The sequence below is a fragment of the Nannobrachium achirus genome, assembly GCF_963921795.1.
Source record: "Nannobrachium achirus genome assembly, chromosome: 6".
Lineage (NCBI taxonomy): Eukaryota > Metazoa > Chordata > Actinopteri > Myctophiformes > Myctophidae > Nannobrachium > Nannobrachium achirus.
Window position 1 is genome coordinate 64,382,960 of NC_137815.1, and position 17,734 is coordinate 64,400,693.

The following is a 17,734-nucleotide window of genomic DNA, read 5'->3' on the forward strand; positions in this document are numbered from 1 at the left end:
GCTAAAGTATAAAATAATTAAGGCCCCTCCACCTTGGGCCCTAGTAACTCAGTCCCACTCTCTCCCCCCCCCTTGTGACGCCCCTGACTGTAGCAGAAAAAGACCATTCAGAGTTATTAAGAGTGACTTGTATGATTTGAATCATGACAGTGAATGATTGACAGGTGTGAGAGCTGACCTGTGCAGGAAGTCCAGCAGAAATGGTGGGCATAGTGGTTGAACTGGGATGCAAAGTGAACAGTGCCAAGCTGCCATCCTTTAGCAGCAGCCTCTGGGCCTGAGAGAGAGAGAGAGGCAGGTATATACACAAGTTTATAAATGTTGAGATGAAAGGGGATTCAGTAGCATTGATACTGCATAACCCCTTATGACTATAATACATCCTTCCAGGATGTGATATGATAAAAGGAATTTTAGTTACAGTATCTCTCCTGTATACTAACATAGATATTGTATACATTTGTATTGATCAGGAGGATTATAACCGAATATTTTAAGCACTAAGCAGCCTTGACATGTTGGGCAGAAACCTCTTTCTACTTTTTGGAGCTGTGTGGAACACAGGCTCCCTATACGTGGCTGTGTGGGTCTGTCTGTGTGTGTGTGTGTCTGTATGTAGCCTGAACTTCCTAAACTTCGGCACGCTACTAGTCCCACAGTTTTGCCACCACACACTCGCGCCATATGTCAAAACGACCGGCTTACTCGGGAATCGTGGGCTAGTAACTTGCTAAGAGAAAGGTTCAATAGTTTAATTGATATTAATTTATTAGTGAATTAATTTTCCCCATTGACTTATAATGGGAATCGCAAAAACTCACATTCAATTATTTGTCTCTCGCAAACCATAGGGGCTAGAGTTTCAAGACTTGGAGAGGAGGTTCATAATGATTTCAAGGATTAAATAAAAAATAATTGTGTCATTTGGCCGCATGGTGGCGCCATAACACCCCACTTTACGTTTTGGCCTGTAACTCTTGAACCGTAGGTCGGAAAATTAAAAATATTTTTTCCCTGGATTCCTTGGGTCATGACGCATCTCCCCATATAGGCCACGCCCATTTGCGCCATGATAGATTTTCCGCCATCTTGAATTCTCTCCAAAACACCCTTTTTCCTCCTTTTCCTACATATTTTCTTCAAATGTCACAAAAATCGGTACACATGATCCACACACACACATACACACACACACACACACACACACACACACACACACACACACACACACACACACACACACACACACACACACACACACACCTCCACTTCACACGGGTGTGATTTTTATGTTTAATGCCAAAAGGCATTTATCCCTCCACCTAATGGGAATGTCCTTTGATTTTCATGTTCATAATTTGAGGCATTTTGTTCAAAATGGAGCACTCTTGAAAACTTTGGATGCCAATCTTAGGCAATCAGGATGGAATAGGAAAAATCTGAAAGACCTGTTTCGTTTAATGACTATAGAGATAATGTGTACCGAATTGTGTGATTTTTGGACAAAATCTGTAGGAGTACTGTCTAGGTTTCCTCAAATCAGCCTCCTGGTCACACTTTAACAGGTGCATTTGAAACATGTAGGGCAGAGGTTCTGCTCTGGCACCCAGGGAGTGTGCGTGCCAGAGAGATGGACATACGGACGGACGGACTGACAGGGTGCAAATCATAGTCTCAGCCATGCCTTTTGGCCTGGTGGAGACAATCAAATAAGACAGCTTTTGTTTGCCTTGAGTGAGTGAGTGATAATAGGATGGTGAGGGTGATACGGTACGTTTGGGTGAGTGAGTGATAATAGGATGGTGAGGGTGATACTGTACGTTTGCGCTGATAAGTCAGCTGCCATATCTTCCCTAAGGGTTGTTTGGCAGCTGACCAATCAGCTCAGCTGAAGTATCACCGTGCGCTCGTGACCTCACTGTTGAAGGAACTCATGTCAAACGGGAGAGTGTTTTTTGCAGGTCTTTTAAGTCTGAGTGTATCAAAAAAGCAACTGGGTTATAAGCACCGTTGGTCCAAACAGTTTAATATTCATCAGGTTAGTATTCACCAGCGTCGGCAGGTTAGCATTCACCAGTGTTAGTTTTACTGAGGTTAGGGTTTAGGTGTTTAAGGTTAGGTTTTGGTGTATCTCCGTCCCCCAGACTTTCGTCACATCCGCGCAGCCAATCACAAGCTTCCGCTAACTTAACCCAGTTGCTTTTTTGATACACTCGGACTGAACGACCTGCAAAAACACTCACAAAAAGCTTAGTTGCTTGTGAAAAAGTAGAATAAAATTTAAGTGATAAAAAAAGCTTAGTTGCTGTGGATGGTTTGGTAAAGTCCACAGCTGAGGAAACACTGAAGTTTATCCGGACGAAAAAGAACCAAAGCGCAGAGTGGAAAACAACAACCTTCAGCGTCTCACAGGGTGTGTAATGACAAGGCTGGCAGCCAACGTCACCTGCTGTGTTATCAAACAACCCCCAGCGGGACACACGTTTCCTTCACTGGAGCAGTAACCCCGTCAACAGTAATATTGACTATTCAGTTAAAGCATCGATCAAATCCTATTATCACTGTGCATTCGTGAATAAATAAGGCTATGGGTATTTGATCAACACATTATGACCCAAAAAGTTCAAAATGCAAATACAAAATACTGGTCTGAGAAATGGTTTTGAGATACAAATATGTATTTTGTATTGTATGCATCACAGACACCAAGGGTGGCTCAAAGGAGCTGAAAGAGTACAGCATCTTGCAATGGGCCTCGTGTACAAGATACACTACACCTCCAAGATACCCATGTACCTGACAAACTACTGGTGTACAAGATACACTACACCTCCAAGATACCCATGTACCTGACAAGCTACTGGTGTACAAGATACACTACACCTCCAAGATACCCATGTACCTGACAAACTACTGGTGTACAAGATACACTACACCTCCAAGATACCCATGTACCTGACAAACTAAAGGTCAAGGATGTCCACGATCACAACACGAGAAGCAGCACCACCAATCATGTTCAACGTAGATTTAACACTAAAACAAGGCTCTAATTCGTTCTCCTGCTATACCACCAACATGTGGAACGCCCTTCCGCAAGCCTTAAAGGAGAGCAAATCCCTAGCCTCCTTCAATATTGGTATGAAAAGTCACCTTCAGGAGGCTGCTACTCGAGACTTGTAAATAGACTAAGGCCCCAGGTTTCCACCCCCCCCTTTTTTTCTCCCCTTTTTATGTTTTGTAATTGATGTTATCCTATGTAAAGTACTATGTTCTATCCGTCTGTCTTTCGATGTTATATGAGATACATAAAGGGTTTCCTGTGTAAATAAGCCGTAAAGTTGGGGTGCCCGCTGGCCTGGTGGTCAAGGCGCATACCACATACTAGGCTATGATGCCTGCTGGCGTCGCCGGTTCGATTCCCGATCCGGACGACCTTTGCCACATGTCATTCCCCATCTCTCTCCCCATTTCCTGTCAGCCTACTGTCCTATCAAATAAAGGCATAAAAAGCCCCAAAAAAAATCTTAAAAAAAAATAATAATAAATAAGCCGTAAAGCTTACTAGGATCTCCTTTTAGTTGAACTTGTAGCAATGATTTGTACTGTCATGAAACTGTACTTTTTTCTTCCTATTGCAAACTGCTAACTCTTCAATCAATCAATCAAACCAGGATACTGAGATCAGGATATTAGAGAATCTGAAAGTATCTTGATACAAATTACATTGATTCTTTCAATCCCAGCCAAATACAAATTCCCAAAAAAATAAATACATATTTCAAATACATGTATTTAAATACTGCCCATCTCTGCTGAGTTTGCATGCAACTAAGTACCGTATACATCTGCCTTCATGCAACCTTGGGCTGGCTTTACTGGGGCTGATACACTGGATTGGATGAACTTGGTTGGGTGAGCTCAGGCCGACGACAAATGCCTGGGTGATAATCTGTATTTATCATAGACAGTCAACAGCTGGTAATAATAATAATGAATTGCATTTTTATAGCGCTTTTCTAAGCAAGTTGCGAACTCAAAGCGCTTACAATGGTCCATTCATTCATACATTGGGAGGTGAAGCGGCGAACAGTCAACGCCAGCGTCCTCACTTCCCACATTCACACACCAATGGTGGCAACTGACAAGCTAACACCATTGGAGGCAACACAGGGTTCAGTGTCTTGCCCAAGGACACTTCGACATGTAGACAGGAGTAGCTGGGATGTGAACCGCCGACCCACGGATCATTGGCCACCCCACTCTACTTCCTGAGCCACAGCCGCCCCTCAGCTGGTAAATGATTGTACGAGTCTAAATGCCTATTTAAAAAAAAGAACATTGCTAATTGCCTGCCTATTGAAACATACAAGGCCATTTAAGTGCATTTCCTGGAAAACAGATTGATATTCATGTTTTAATTAGATGAGGAGTGATCGAGTAACACAGGCATGGTCTGTGGTGGCCTTCTCAAATCTCCCTGTTTAAAACATCGCCCACCACTACTGCATTAAAACCCGTTTTTCAAAAATAGCAGATCTAAAAGCGCGCAGCTGCTAACCCTAACACGCACTGTGAGCTTGTATATTTGCTATTTTTTAATAGTTAAAGTATAAAATAATGACCAATTCACATTCAACGTATTGGATACCACCTGACAGAAATTCAATGTTATAGATTTTCAAAGCTGATCCTGATAAATGTTTTGGTAAACTATCCTAATTTATCAGAAGACCTTTTATGCAAGCACGGTCTGGACTTGGACCAATCAGTGACGTCTCGATCGGGGCCAGATCAAGTCAAACCATGACTATAGTCAGATCTGGCCTAGAATATCACCTGATTTCAACCAACATAAATCCTGCCCACGAAAACGGACGGCCTGGATTAATCAGAGAGGGTCCGATCGAGGCCAGATAAATATCATAACTAGTCAGATGTCTCAGAATATAACCTTAGATGCTCATATTTCAACTAAGATTTCAAACAATAACAATAATCCTATAGACCATATGATGCTGGTAATGACGGCAAGATCATCCCCATATGGGCTGTGATCTGGCCTAGTTCTGAACGTCACCGGAGGACGTTATCATAACGTAATCATGACGTCATTTGACTATTACAGGCTCTGTGTGTGCTTGCCTGGGGCCAGCCTCACACATTTGTGGTCCGATCAGCACCAACGTTTGTATCCACGCTACCAGTAGACCACCAAAGTACCACTCCACTCATTTTGTTTTCACATGTATCATTTAGATTTTTTTTTAAATCAATGGGGCTGTAATTGCACTGAAACCCTGCCCACATTTGGACTTGGACGTCACAGATAGGCCCATAGGCCCATATTATGCGCCGACTTATCAAGCGTGCCCCCTGATTCCCTGAAACATGTTGTTTTACAATGACCACTGCAAAGATGTCTGCCTCTTACTGAGACAAGGGACTTCAACAAGGGTCTTCAACAGGGGGTCCAGGACCCCTAGGGGGTCCTCAGAGTTACTACGGGGGGTCCTCCAAATCTTTGTGTGATAGTGTTGTGTTGTGCGAGGTGTTGTGAGCTTGAGAGAATATAGAGAGAAAGTTGGACTCACTTCGTGGGCCAATCCAGCCGTCAGTGGGAGGGGCCCGCTGTCTGACAGGGGGCTGTCATTGGGTGAGCTTCCCCCTGATGCTGGTGTGCTGCCACTGCTCTGGGAGGAGTCTGCTGGGACAGGAAGGAGAGGCAGCAGCTTAGTTAGTTAACCACTATTAGCCCTATTTACTAAATAGCTTAAATAGCTGATCTACAAACTGTTGCATCACGCAGGTCTCCTGCCATGTGCTTGATGTTGGGAGGTGTTAAGATATGTATTGTAACTCTGTAGAACAGTGGTTTCAGTGACCACTAGTGGACCGCGAGGGTATTGCAAGCATGGTCCCCAGAGAATGGGCAATCACTAATATTCTAAAATAAAATTAATATTTAACAACGTGAAACTCTGATCGGTTTGGTTGAGTGTCTCAAAGTGTACAGATCTCCTCTGCCCTTTTCCTCCTCACGTGTGCTTGCTTTGAAGAGCCTTTGCTATCGTCAATTCAAGTCATTTTTTAAAAATCTTTAGGTGAGTCTAAATAGTCAAATTAGCTGGTACCCTCTGCGGTCGCTACTCGACCTTAGGGAATATTACTTTTATAACATTAATATTTAACAACATAATGTAAAGAAATATACGTATACAACATGGTGTTTTTTCTATAAATCCTTGAAAATGCTGTTTACGTAAAGTATACTATGTTGGCTACATTGATCCAAGCCGGAACACAATCGACTGACTGATCCTTAAAAAAATGAGCACTAACAGTTGAGGCATTACATTCTGTATAACACAGTTCTATTGTGAAAATAGCCGATCTACATGCTCACAACGCCTCGCGTCGCGAGGCGTTGTGAGCATGTAGATCGGCTATTTTCACAATTTCTGCCTCTAATATTTGACGTTTTGGCCAATAAACGTGCTCTGAAAATACTGTACCCAGGGGGTCTCCTGTCCTGTGCTTGCTGACGGTGGGAGGGGCGCTGATCTTTCTCTGCAGAGGACTCTGCCTGTTGTTGATGTGTTTCTTTAACTTCCACTTCAGGGTAGGCTCTGACACTGCACACACAAACACACACACACACACATCCATGATCGTGTGCAAGACGATATGCAAACGCACACGCACACACACACACAAACACATCCATGAATGATCATGTGCAAGATGATATGCACACGCGCGCGCGCACACACACAAACACACACACACACACACACACACACACACACACACACACACACACACACACACACGCGCACACACACACACACACGCACACACACACACACACGCACGCGCACACACACACACGCAAGCACACACACACACACACACACACACACACACACACACACACACACACACACACACACACACACACACACACACACACACACACACACACACACACACACACACACACACACACACACACACGGATATCGTCACTGTCGGGCAGAAACCTTGTATCTCCAAGTTTCAAATGTGTACGTTTTTTCGCGAAGTAAAGCCCTGCTTCATCGTACAAGGCCATCGCACAAAAGTAGTGAAAACAGCAGATCTACAAGCACACAATGCCTCGCGGTGCGAGGCGTTGTGTGCTTGTAGATCGGATGTTTTCACTAGTTCAGTTCATTTTTTTTGTTTTTTTTGTTTTGGACATACAAGGTTTCCACCCGACAACGACGATACGCATGCACACAGGAAAAGGAAACTTTCATTTTGTCTGCAAGCTCACAATAACCACAGATCAGCGCTGACCAGAGAAAATCAAACCACAGATACAGTGCACTCAAATCATAAGCCTGGTTCATTTTGCATGACAAAGCACATGAAACGAATCTGCATTGTGAACCCGATAGAGAACCTCTGATAAAGTGACAGTGGCATAAAACACTTGTGTTTACCTTGGTCGGGGCTACAACTTGGCCAAACAAAACAATCTACCAGTACAGAAGCTGTTCCAGAGCAGATAAAGGACAGCCTATTGTTATTGCTCAGAGTGCAGGAGGGCATGTGCGTGTGCATCTGTGTGTTTGTATTACTGTACTGCGTCGCTGCTTGACATGTCGTGTGCTTATAGATCGGCTATTTTTGGCTTTACACTTAAAAATGTGATGAAAAAAAAAGCCATTCATAAAGTCTCTGTCCTAAAATGCTGATGTCCTTACAAGTAAAGTAAGATGCCTCAAGGGCGAAGTCGCTTCATGTCTTGGCCGTCTGGCCAGTGATGTATGTCAGACCAGTTACCCATATATGGAGATCCATGTACTGTACTGTATATGGAGATATGCTGTGAGAGCCCAAACATGCTTACTCAGTTATTCGTTATGTGAAAATCCTATGACGTCTATCACATCTGACATCATACATACAATCCCATTTATGCCCATACAGTACATGGAAATCCCTGTCTGAACCAGACACAAGTTACACAACAGATATGGGCTGTCTTCCTCCATATATGGGCATTCCCATATGAAGTCCTGTTAGATATTGGCTTAACATGACATCAGGGATCTCCATATATGGGCATAGAGTGGTTCCCATGACATACAATCCCTTATATGCCCATACATGGAGCTCCCCTGTCTGAAACAGCTACTCCACTGTGATGTCACCTTTATGCCCATATGGAGATCCCTTCTCTGAGTATCTGACATCACTGTGATGTCACCTGTGATGTCACAGTGATGTGTCAGGGGAACCACACGTTATACCTGTATACGGACAAGCTGTGCCGGTTCTGACAGTAAACTGCGACCTACAGTCGCAACAAATGTGTGTGTGTGTGTGTGTGTGTGTGTGTGTGTGTGTGTGTGTGTGTGTGTGTGTGTGTGTGTGTGCGCGCGAGAGAAGACTGTACATAGACTATGTACAAACAGAACAATTACCTTTAAACAACTGCTTTTTGTGCACAACCTTTCCTATGTGGATATATACAGTAGGTCAACTATTGCTAACAGCAAAAGGAAAATTATTTGCCTCAGTTACAATGTAATTTATAACACATCATTTCTGTTACCTTCCATTGTGTACATATACTAGTGTCCGACAGATAGGCTTTTTTGTGTCCGATACGATAACAGATTCCAGAGAGGGGACAGTCACTGATAACAGATATGCAACCAATATATGTATGCATAATGAAAACAGGCCTTTTTCTGTGGGGATTGTGCAAAGACTTTGCCCCAATATGATTATGCAAACGTACAGTGACAGTAGAGGTCACAGACAGGTGCTTTTTGGAGCTGTGTGAAGCACAGGCTCCCTATACGTGGCCGTGTGGGTCTGTCTGTGTGTCTGTCTGTCTGTGTGTGTGTCTGTATGTAGCCTGAACTTCCTAAACTTCGGCACGCTACTAGTCCCACAGTTTTGCCACCACACACTCGCGCCATATGTCAAATCGACCGGCTTACTCGGGAATCGTGGGCTAGTAACTTGCTAAGAGAAAGGTTCAATAGTTTAATTGATATTAATTTATTAGTGAATTAATTTTCCCCATTGACTTATAATGGGAATCGCAAAAACTCACATTCAATTATTTGTCTCTCGCAAACCATAGGGGCTAGAGTTTCAAGACTTGGAGAGGAGGTTCATAATGATTTCAAGGATTAAATAAAAAATAATTGTGTCATTTGGCCGCATGGTGGCGCCATAACACCCCACTTTACGTTTTGGCCTGTAACTCTTGAACCGTAGGTCGGAAAATTAAAAATCTTTTTTCCCTGGATTCCTTGGGTCATGACACATCTCCCCATATAGGCCACGCCCATTTGCGCCATGATAGATTTTCCGCCATCTTGAATTTTCTCCAAAACACACTTTTTGCTCCTTTTCCTACATATTTTCTTCAAATGTCACAAAAATCGGTACACATGATCCACACACACACACACACACACACACACACACACACACACACACACACACACACACACACACACACACACACACACACACACACACACAGCTCCACTTCACACGGGTGTGATTTTTTTTAACACGTCAGTCAAGGTGTCTGAGAATAAGAGAGTGACACAGAGACATGTATAGTATGTCCAACTGCCTGTCTGAGTGTGTGGGATAATGACTATGAGGACAAGCCAGGCTTGTTACAAGCCTTCATCACAAATGTTATGCTGATATTTGAATATATATATATATATATATATATATATATATATATATATATATATATATATTATTATTATTATTATTTTTCTATCAGGGAGACATTTCACAGATGCCGATATGATCCGATATGACAAAATAAGGGCATCTTGCTGCTAGTACTAGTACATACATAATTTTTTGTTTTGATTGTATTGTTCACTTTTGCTTTGGCAATGTTTTCTTATGCCAATAAATCCCTTTGAATTGAATTGAGAGAGAGGGAGGGAGTGACTGTGCATTTGCAGCCCGTGGAGTTGCGGAGACGGTTGCTAATGCAACACAGGTAAATAACGACACGGTTATTGTACTGTAAGAGATGTACAGTAGAAATAAACCACTCCTTCTGTCACTCATACAGAGCCTGGTCGACCTGCTCTGGACGCGCCTCTCACGCAGTTCATTTTACGCATACCTCGGCTAATGTTATGTAACTGCGCTTGCCATTGTGTCTCGCTTGCACTGTTGTTTTTTTTATGACTGTTGGGTCTCTTTCTTCCCCCGGAGGCCTGGTACTTGATGACTTTCCCCTGTCTTGGCCGAAAGTACACTTCCATTCTCTCTCTCTCCCTCTCCCTCTCTCTCTCTCTCTCTCTCTCTCTCTCTCTCTCTCTCTCTCTCTCCCCCTCCCTCCCTTCCTCCCTCGTCCAGAATAGGTAACTTAATGAAAGTTTCCTTAAAGATACATGGAAGGTATCATGTATCAAGATACCCCACAAAGTCAAGCTGTCATAAGAGGAGTGCTCGGTGATTTTGAGTCTTTGAGTAACTCAAATTACATTGAGCACTGAGAAATGGAAAGTGGAAAATCACCAGTAATCTCCCCTTTTGTACCTGACAGAGGAGAGCCCCCATCATACAGTAGCAGCCGGCGGGTTCCTTACTGTACCTGTCCTACGAAGGGCCCGTCCGTTGCTCTCGTCATCGCAGGACGCAGGCTGTGGCTTTGGAGTCATGTCAGGATCACGGCCAAGTTCCCTGGGCAATCAATAAAGACATCAAGGATAGATTCATTAATTGTCACTCGAATAGTTGCGAAAACTTGCGATTAACAATTTAATTGTGTATTTGTCATTGACAACTACATTTCTGTTTGGCTTTTAAGCTTTGAAGTTGCACATGACTATACAAATAAATGAATGACATATTTGACAACTTTATATTTAAAAAAGAACATTGATAGTGGAAATAGCTGATCTACAAGCTCACAACGCGTTGTAGATCGGCTATTTCCACTACTTTTTTTGTGTTTGAAACTATATTAACATTTCTCAACATGGAAACGATTATGATGATTATGCAAAATAATTGTGATTACCTCAAATAATTGCGATTAGAGTATCATGTCGGTCTAATAATTGTGACAGCCCTAGTTAACAAGGCATCCAGTGAACCCCTATCTCAGATACATTAAAATCAGTTTTCTGATACTCTGGTAACCATAGCGGGACAAGAAACACTATTTTCTGCATAACATCCGGTTCTGTTTTGTATGCATTGTGGTTCTTCTGAGTATGCTGGACTGCTGTGTGGTACCATTTCCTCAAAAAAAAACTAGTCCATGTATGCAATAGTGGCTGCCACAGAGTAAACAAACAATATACCTTATTTATTCAATTGTTTTAACCATCAAACATGGTGTATTTTCCAGCCTACAGTAGCATAAATTACAAATGAAGGTCTACTTCTTAAGTTTGGTGGGAAATGTATGAATGAAACCTAAAACCTGGCAGTGTATTTGTAGTTTTTGTAGATTTAGAATATTGATTCGAAGGTTGCAATTCTATTAAACATTTATTTTAGAATTTAGTGATGATGAAACCAAACTATCAGTCCTAATTCTATTAACATCTTTAACATTAGGATCTTTATCAAACTAGACTCTTCACCATATGTATAACACTCTTAACTACACATTAATGGATTGATTATGCAGTGACAACTGTCTACATTTATAAACGCTTGCTTTCATAACATTTCTCGGATTCCCTTCTTTGGAAAGGGAGGTGATAAAACTACAAATTTACATCATTCCTATAGCTTCGGAAGGACGGTCCCAGAACCTTTCCTCGGAACCCGAATGTCCAGATGCATTGTGCGCTTGAACATCTGCTATTTTCACTAGTTTTGTGCGACAGCCTCGTATGATGAAGCAGGGCTTTTACTTTATGAAAAAACGTACAATTTTGAAACCTGGAGATACGAGGTAAAGGTACATCCACATCCTAGTCCCCCCAGGGGATTTCTCGGCCATTCGTGGATGTTTCTGCCGTCCGCGGAATAATAGTAAAACTTACTACTATTACTACTATTATAAAACGATTTGTAGCCTACATGGTGAGGCCACCTCATAGGACTTTGCTTCACAGGGCCCTGGGGGAATAGTTTGACTGATGGATCGCTGGATGGTCCCACATTCCTACATGAAACTGTGTCCTGACATATAGTTCCTCTATGCCGTTATGGTCCTGGCAATGACAATGCTAATGCAGAAGAGAATAAATATTACAGCCAAAATGTAGTTACTATGGGCATTGTTTGGATGACAATATAGTCTTTGCAACAAAAATTCAATAAAAACAACAACAATTAAAAAAGTAATAGATTTAATATTTGATTTTTATTTAAAAAAAAAACGATTATTAGAATATTTGATTATTCTAACCACTAATTACAATTAATTGTGGCCATTTCATGAAGGGTTTTACTTGATTATTAGAACTAAATCCTTTTTTGCTTGATAACTGGTCATTTTAGGTTGTTCTGGAGTTATTTTTTAATGTCCGCGTAATCAAGAATTATTCTCCGCAGAATTCCGCAGAATCAGGATTGTGCTCTGCGGAATCAATACTTTTTCCCAGCGGATTCCTAAGGGGACTAACATCCACTGAATATCAACATTCACCTACATCAACACCCACATAGGATACTGTGCACATCCTGCCTAAATCCGCATCCACCTACATCCACATTCCTGTTGGAATGCTCCTGTTGCTGGAGCTGGTGTGGTTGGGCGTGCTCCTCTCAGCAGCGTGCTTCTTCATCATCAACACGTTCCGCAGTTTCTGCCTCACCAGCGGACTGGCTACTGCACCTGTCAATAAAAACAATCATCCTATCAGGAGCAGGAAACCATCTTCATACCTCCCGCCCTGAGTCAACACACATCAGTCAAAGTGAATGGTGAAGACACCGTTCAAAACACTGTCTGTTTTTCCTGACAAGAGTGACACTTGAATCAGCCAGCTTACATTTTAGCCTGGTTCCTCCAGACCCTGAATCGCTAGCCACGCCTCTTTAAAAATATGTTTTAGGAAATTCAGGGGTCTGGTGACGCTCTCGATTGAAGTGGTTTTCCACGGTTGAAAATCCGTACGGGGTATCTGCGTCGCTTCAACTCGATGACGTTGGGGCTTGTGAGCAGCGTGGGTGGGGTTTTCCCAGAACTCATGTGCGATTCCAAGTAACCCAGCGCCGCCACCGGACCGTACCGCACATTCCCAAACATAAACATTGCGTCGCCTGCTGCAGTAACATGCGATCGTATCGATCTCGCTATGAAACATCAGTAGCAGACATATTTACTGTGTTTTGGTTCCTATTCTGCCTGTTTCATTGGTTAGCAAGCAACAGGCTAGCCACTGCCACATAACACCAACAACTACCTCATCTGCTTTGCTACTGTTGTGATTGGTCAGGCAGTGAACCAATCGCCCATCCCAGAAACTGCTGTAGATGGAAGCACTTTCAGACTGAATAATGGAGTGAAACGAAATGTCAATTCAGGCTGAGTGTCGACAGGCTACTTACGTTTCACCATTCAGATAAAGTGGTGTTCCACGGAACCCAGAAACCCACAACACATCACATTAAGGAGGAACACACGTTACTCACTTTGCTCCTTCTTACTCTTGTGCATCAGCTGTTGAAGCTCCTCTGTGTTCTCGCGGTCCATCTCTCTTTGCCTCTGTTCAAAGTTATACTGAAAGACACAAAGTAAAAACAGCTAAGAGCTTGGTGTGCGCAGACGCTCAACTCAAAAAGCACAACCAACTTAAGCATTTCCAAATAACTTGAGATTTTAAGCTCACAAGCTACTGTATGTGCCAGACCTCCCATTCAGAAAGGCTTAACTAACGCATGCACAAACAACCTGTACGGTAGCCTATAATAGTTAATTTTGAGGAATTCATTACTTCTCACACCAATGACATAAAACAATCACAATGACACACAGAATGGTGCTTTGGTTTTTTTTACAACAAGGGTTCATATTTTAGAAAATGTAATTAGAGAAAAGGAATTTGGAATTTATTGCTTTCTATCGTTTTAGCGATTTTAACGATTTTGATTTCAGTGGTTTGGGGCAAGCGTGGCTAAATATGTATTTTTAGACACAATAATCTCATTCCAAAGATGCACCACAATCCTTCATGGACAGATGTGACTTACAGTACGGGGGCCAGTAGTGTTACTGTAAATACTAATAAAGAAATCGCCAGCTTATTGTGTCTAAAAAGACATATTTAGCCACTTGTATGTATGCTGAAATCAAAATCGCTAAAATCACTAAAATGATAGAAAGCAGTAAATGAAAACATTTTAACATTCATCTTTTCTTTTTTCTAATGACAATCTAAATAAAATATGAACCCTTGTAGTAAAAAAAAAAAAAAAGTTGTCCTTTAAGTTCATGAAGCTTTCAGTAGTATGTCCAAACTAAAGACTTAAAATGATAAAAAGTAACACACTTGCTCTATTGGTTGCTTGAAATCGGTCTTGCACTTAAGAACTCACATCCTGTACACTGTATGATGCAACTATTCAGCCAGATATGGTATCTGCTATGCATTCGCATATATATCAAGCAGCTTTTTAGCTGTGATTGATTTATTAATGTATTCATTCTTATTTATAATAATAGATTTTCTTGATGTCTTCATGTTTTTAAAGTGGACATTTTATGCAGCTTTACAAAATAATATGTACACTGTACAGTATATTTATTGAGCTCCTTAAAACATGTTATAAAGTTTTTTAGCTTTAAAAAACGGGCTAGTCCCAGTTGTCCTACGTCCCAGTTGTCCTACTGTGTCCCAGTTGTCCTACTGTAGCCTGGCTGTATGGGTTAGTCCGCGAACAGACTGTAAAGCAAGCGATCTTCATCCCATTCATGCGTTTATCGTGCGCTTGCCCAGGCCTTACGGCTTGGGCATAAATATAACGATTGCATTCACCACGGCTTCGTAACTCGCGCGGCGCTCCGCCGGGCGCGCGGCCCTGGCCCGCTCTTCGCGGGCACTCGCGCCTGCGGCGCTCAGGCGCGAAGAGCAGGACCAAGGTCCGCTGGCCTTCGCGCCGCTTGCAATGTCGTGGACAATAATTACAGCAGTAGGACGGCGAATTTTCGGCGAGAGCTGTACACTACTTGAGTAGCTATACGAATGCTGAGGTGGGGGTAGGCTACATGTAGCTACTGGCTACAGTAGGACAACTGGGACACAGTAGGACAACTGGGACGTAGGACAACTGGGCGTAGGACAACTGAGATTTTCCCTAAAAAACAACAACACTGCAATTATCTCTGCGTGTTCTGATCCCTTTTCTGTACCAGTGATGCAGGACCTGTTCTGGCTGCATGGGGGAGCTGTTGAGGGAACTTTTCAAAGACACGTTTATTTTCCCGAAGCTTCACCCATATTTGCGGTAATGGCGTGCCCTTATTGTAGCCAGGGGTGTCAAACCAAATTCTGGGCCCTGGATACTTTAACTATTGAAAAATAGCAGATATACAAGCTCACAACGTGAAACTTTTTGAAAAATCGTGAACATTTGTGCTAGTCTTTCAAATCCTTCAAAGGTTTTTTGAAAAACCTATGTTTCTATGTCAGTGGTGCTCAAACCTTTTCATGTCAAGGACCCCCAAAATGATATGTATTTGGGCACGGAACCCCATCTCAAAATATTTAGTTGCAGGAACCCCCCAGAAGCAAAATTTGAGTTAGAAATGTTCGCTTAAAAAAACACATATATCCAAAGATTTGCACACATTTTCATGACTTTTCAAAAATAGCAGATCTACAAGCTCGCAGCGCGGCACTCGGTGCCGCGCTGTGAGCTTGTATATCTGCAATTTTTCAATAGCTAAAGTATAAAATCATTCCAGGGCCCTCCACCTTGGGCCCTAGTAACTCAGTCCCACTCTCCCCTCCCCCCTTGTGAAGGTGTCAGGCATAATCGCCTATAACATTTTCGCCAGGTCTTTTCGCGGGGCACTTTTGCCGTGGAGGAGTCTTTTCACCTACCTGTCTGAGCCATTTTGCCTACCCTCAATTCTGCTGTCAGACTGTCCATGTTTTCATATTATCTCTTTGTCATTTAAATATTATAGTGACTGTGACAGTGGTGTTACATGTCAAACCTACACATGGCTATCCTATCCTATGCACTCCATAGTAATCACATAAATACAGAGCTATTGGAATCAGGTGCGCCCAAATAATTAATTAATCCATGTCCCGATACTATACATTCTTTGGTGCAGTATTGAACAGTATTGTAAAATGAACAGTATTGTAGGCCTATATTGTTTTAACATTAGGCTATACAAAATATATATGTAGGCTATTAGCCTATATAGGTCTATATAAGATACGCTACACCTAAATAGCCTATAGAATCAACCTTGCCTGTCAGGCATAAAAAACTATTTTGCCATTTTTTAGGAATAAAATGTGATGTAAATAATAAATGTCAAGTAAACTGTTAGATTCACTTGACACCACTGTCACAGTCACTATAATATTTAAATGACAAAGAGATAATTTGCAAACATGGACAGTCTGACAGCAGAATTGAGGGTAGGCGAAATGGCTCAGACAGGTAGGTGAAAAGACTCTCCTCCAAGGCGAAAATGCCAGGCGAAAGGACCAAATGCGTGTAGGCGAATATGTTATAGGCGAAAGTGCTGGTGACCCTTGTGATGCCCCTGACCTGTACCTGTAAGTGCTGCTGCTGAGAGAACTGGGAGCAAGGCTGGGAAGAGAAGGGTCCAAGGAAGAAGGGGTGGTGGGGGACAAGCATGGCAGAGTCCAGCCCAGGACCAACCAACCTCTGGGAGACACTCAGGTCCATAGGTTGCTGCTCCCCACTTACCGGTGGTGACAAAACTTGATTGGTGACTGTCACATCCACTGCAGACAGACAGAGAGGCAGAGAGAGAGAGAGGGAGAGAAAGAAAGAAGAGATGCTCTTCAGTGATCAATCATTCGATTTGTTGAAGAGTTAAAATGTAAGGAATGCAGTTTTGTTTCTTTCTCCTCTGCGTGTTATGTTGTGGATTTGGCACAAAGATTGCAACTTGCACTTATCTATTAAGAGTGGGGCTTGGATTTCTTTTGGGGGGGCGGTGGGAGGACAATCCTCCTAAACCCAGGGATATTTTAGCAACTTTCATTTGTTTCATTTCTGTTAATTCCTCATTCATTCTTATTTTTTTTTTACAGCAAACCCACCCCTACTCCGATGCTGCAGCTGTACATTTTGAAATGGAAGGCCTGGCCCTGCAGAACAACACACACAACGGTTCAGTCAGCCCACGGTTTGGTTCGAACCTCGGTTTTTGGCTCACGGTTTTGGTTGAAAATAATAATAAAAAAAAAAAAAACAATTTGAAAATATTTCCAAAAAGTTCAGTTTATTTTAAAGATGGGGTGCCATGATTTGTTTGCCCCTAATACATGATAATCAGGTATTATGATTACCGTATTTTCCGGATTATAAGGCGCACTTAAAAGCCTTTAATTTTCTCAAAAAACTACAGTGCGCCTTATAGTCCAGTGCGCCTTATATATGGATCATTCATTGACATTGACATTCCCTTTAGCACAGCTCCATCTGTTGGATGCATAACGCAACGATAGCGTCTATTATGTGCGCCTTATAGTCAGGTGCGCCTTATATATGAAAATAGTTTGAAAAT

General features: G+C 42.3%; 1 pseudogene across 1 annotated transcript in view; it reads right to left on the reverse strand.

The window, feature by feature from the left end:
- Positions 1-16,905, reverse strand: part of LOC308286351 (histone deacetylase 7-like) — a 62,664-nt pseudogene extending 45,759 nt beyond the window's left edge. The window contains exons 1-7 of the transcript XR_013963349.1: positions 16,753-16,905; positions 13,648-13,735; positions 12,718-12,847; positions 10,643-10,731; positions 6,516-6,635; positions 5,595-5,704; positions 179-277 (exon numbers count right to left, since the gene is read on the reverse strand). The product of XR_013963349.1 is annotated as a histone deacetylase 7-like (transcript). The remainder of the gene's footprint in view (positions 1-178; positions 278-5,594; positions 5,705-6,515; positions 6,636-10,642; positions 10,732-12,717; positions 12,848-13,647; positions 13,736-16,752) is intronic.
- Between the last annotated feature and the right edge of the window lie 829 nt (positions 16,906-17,734).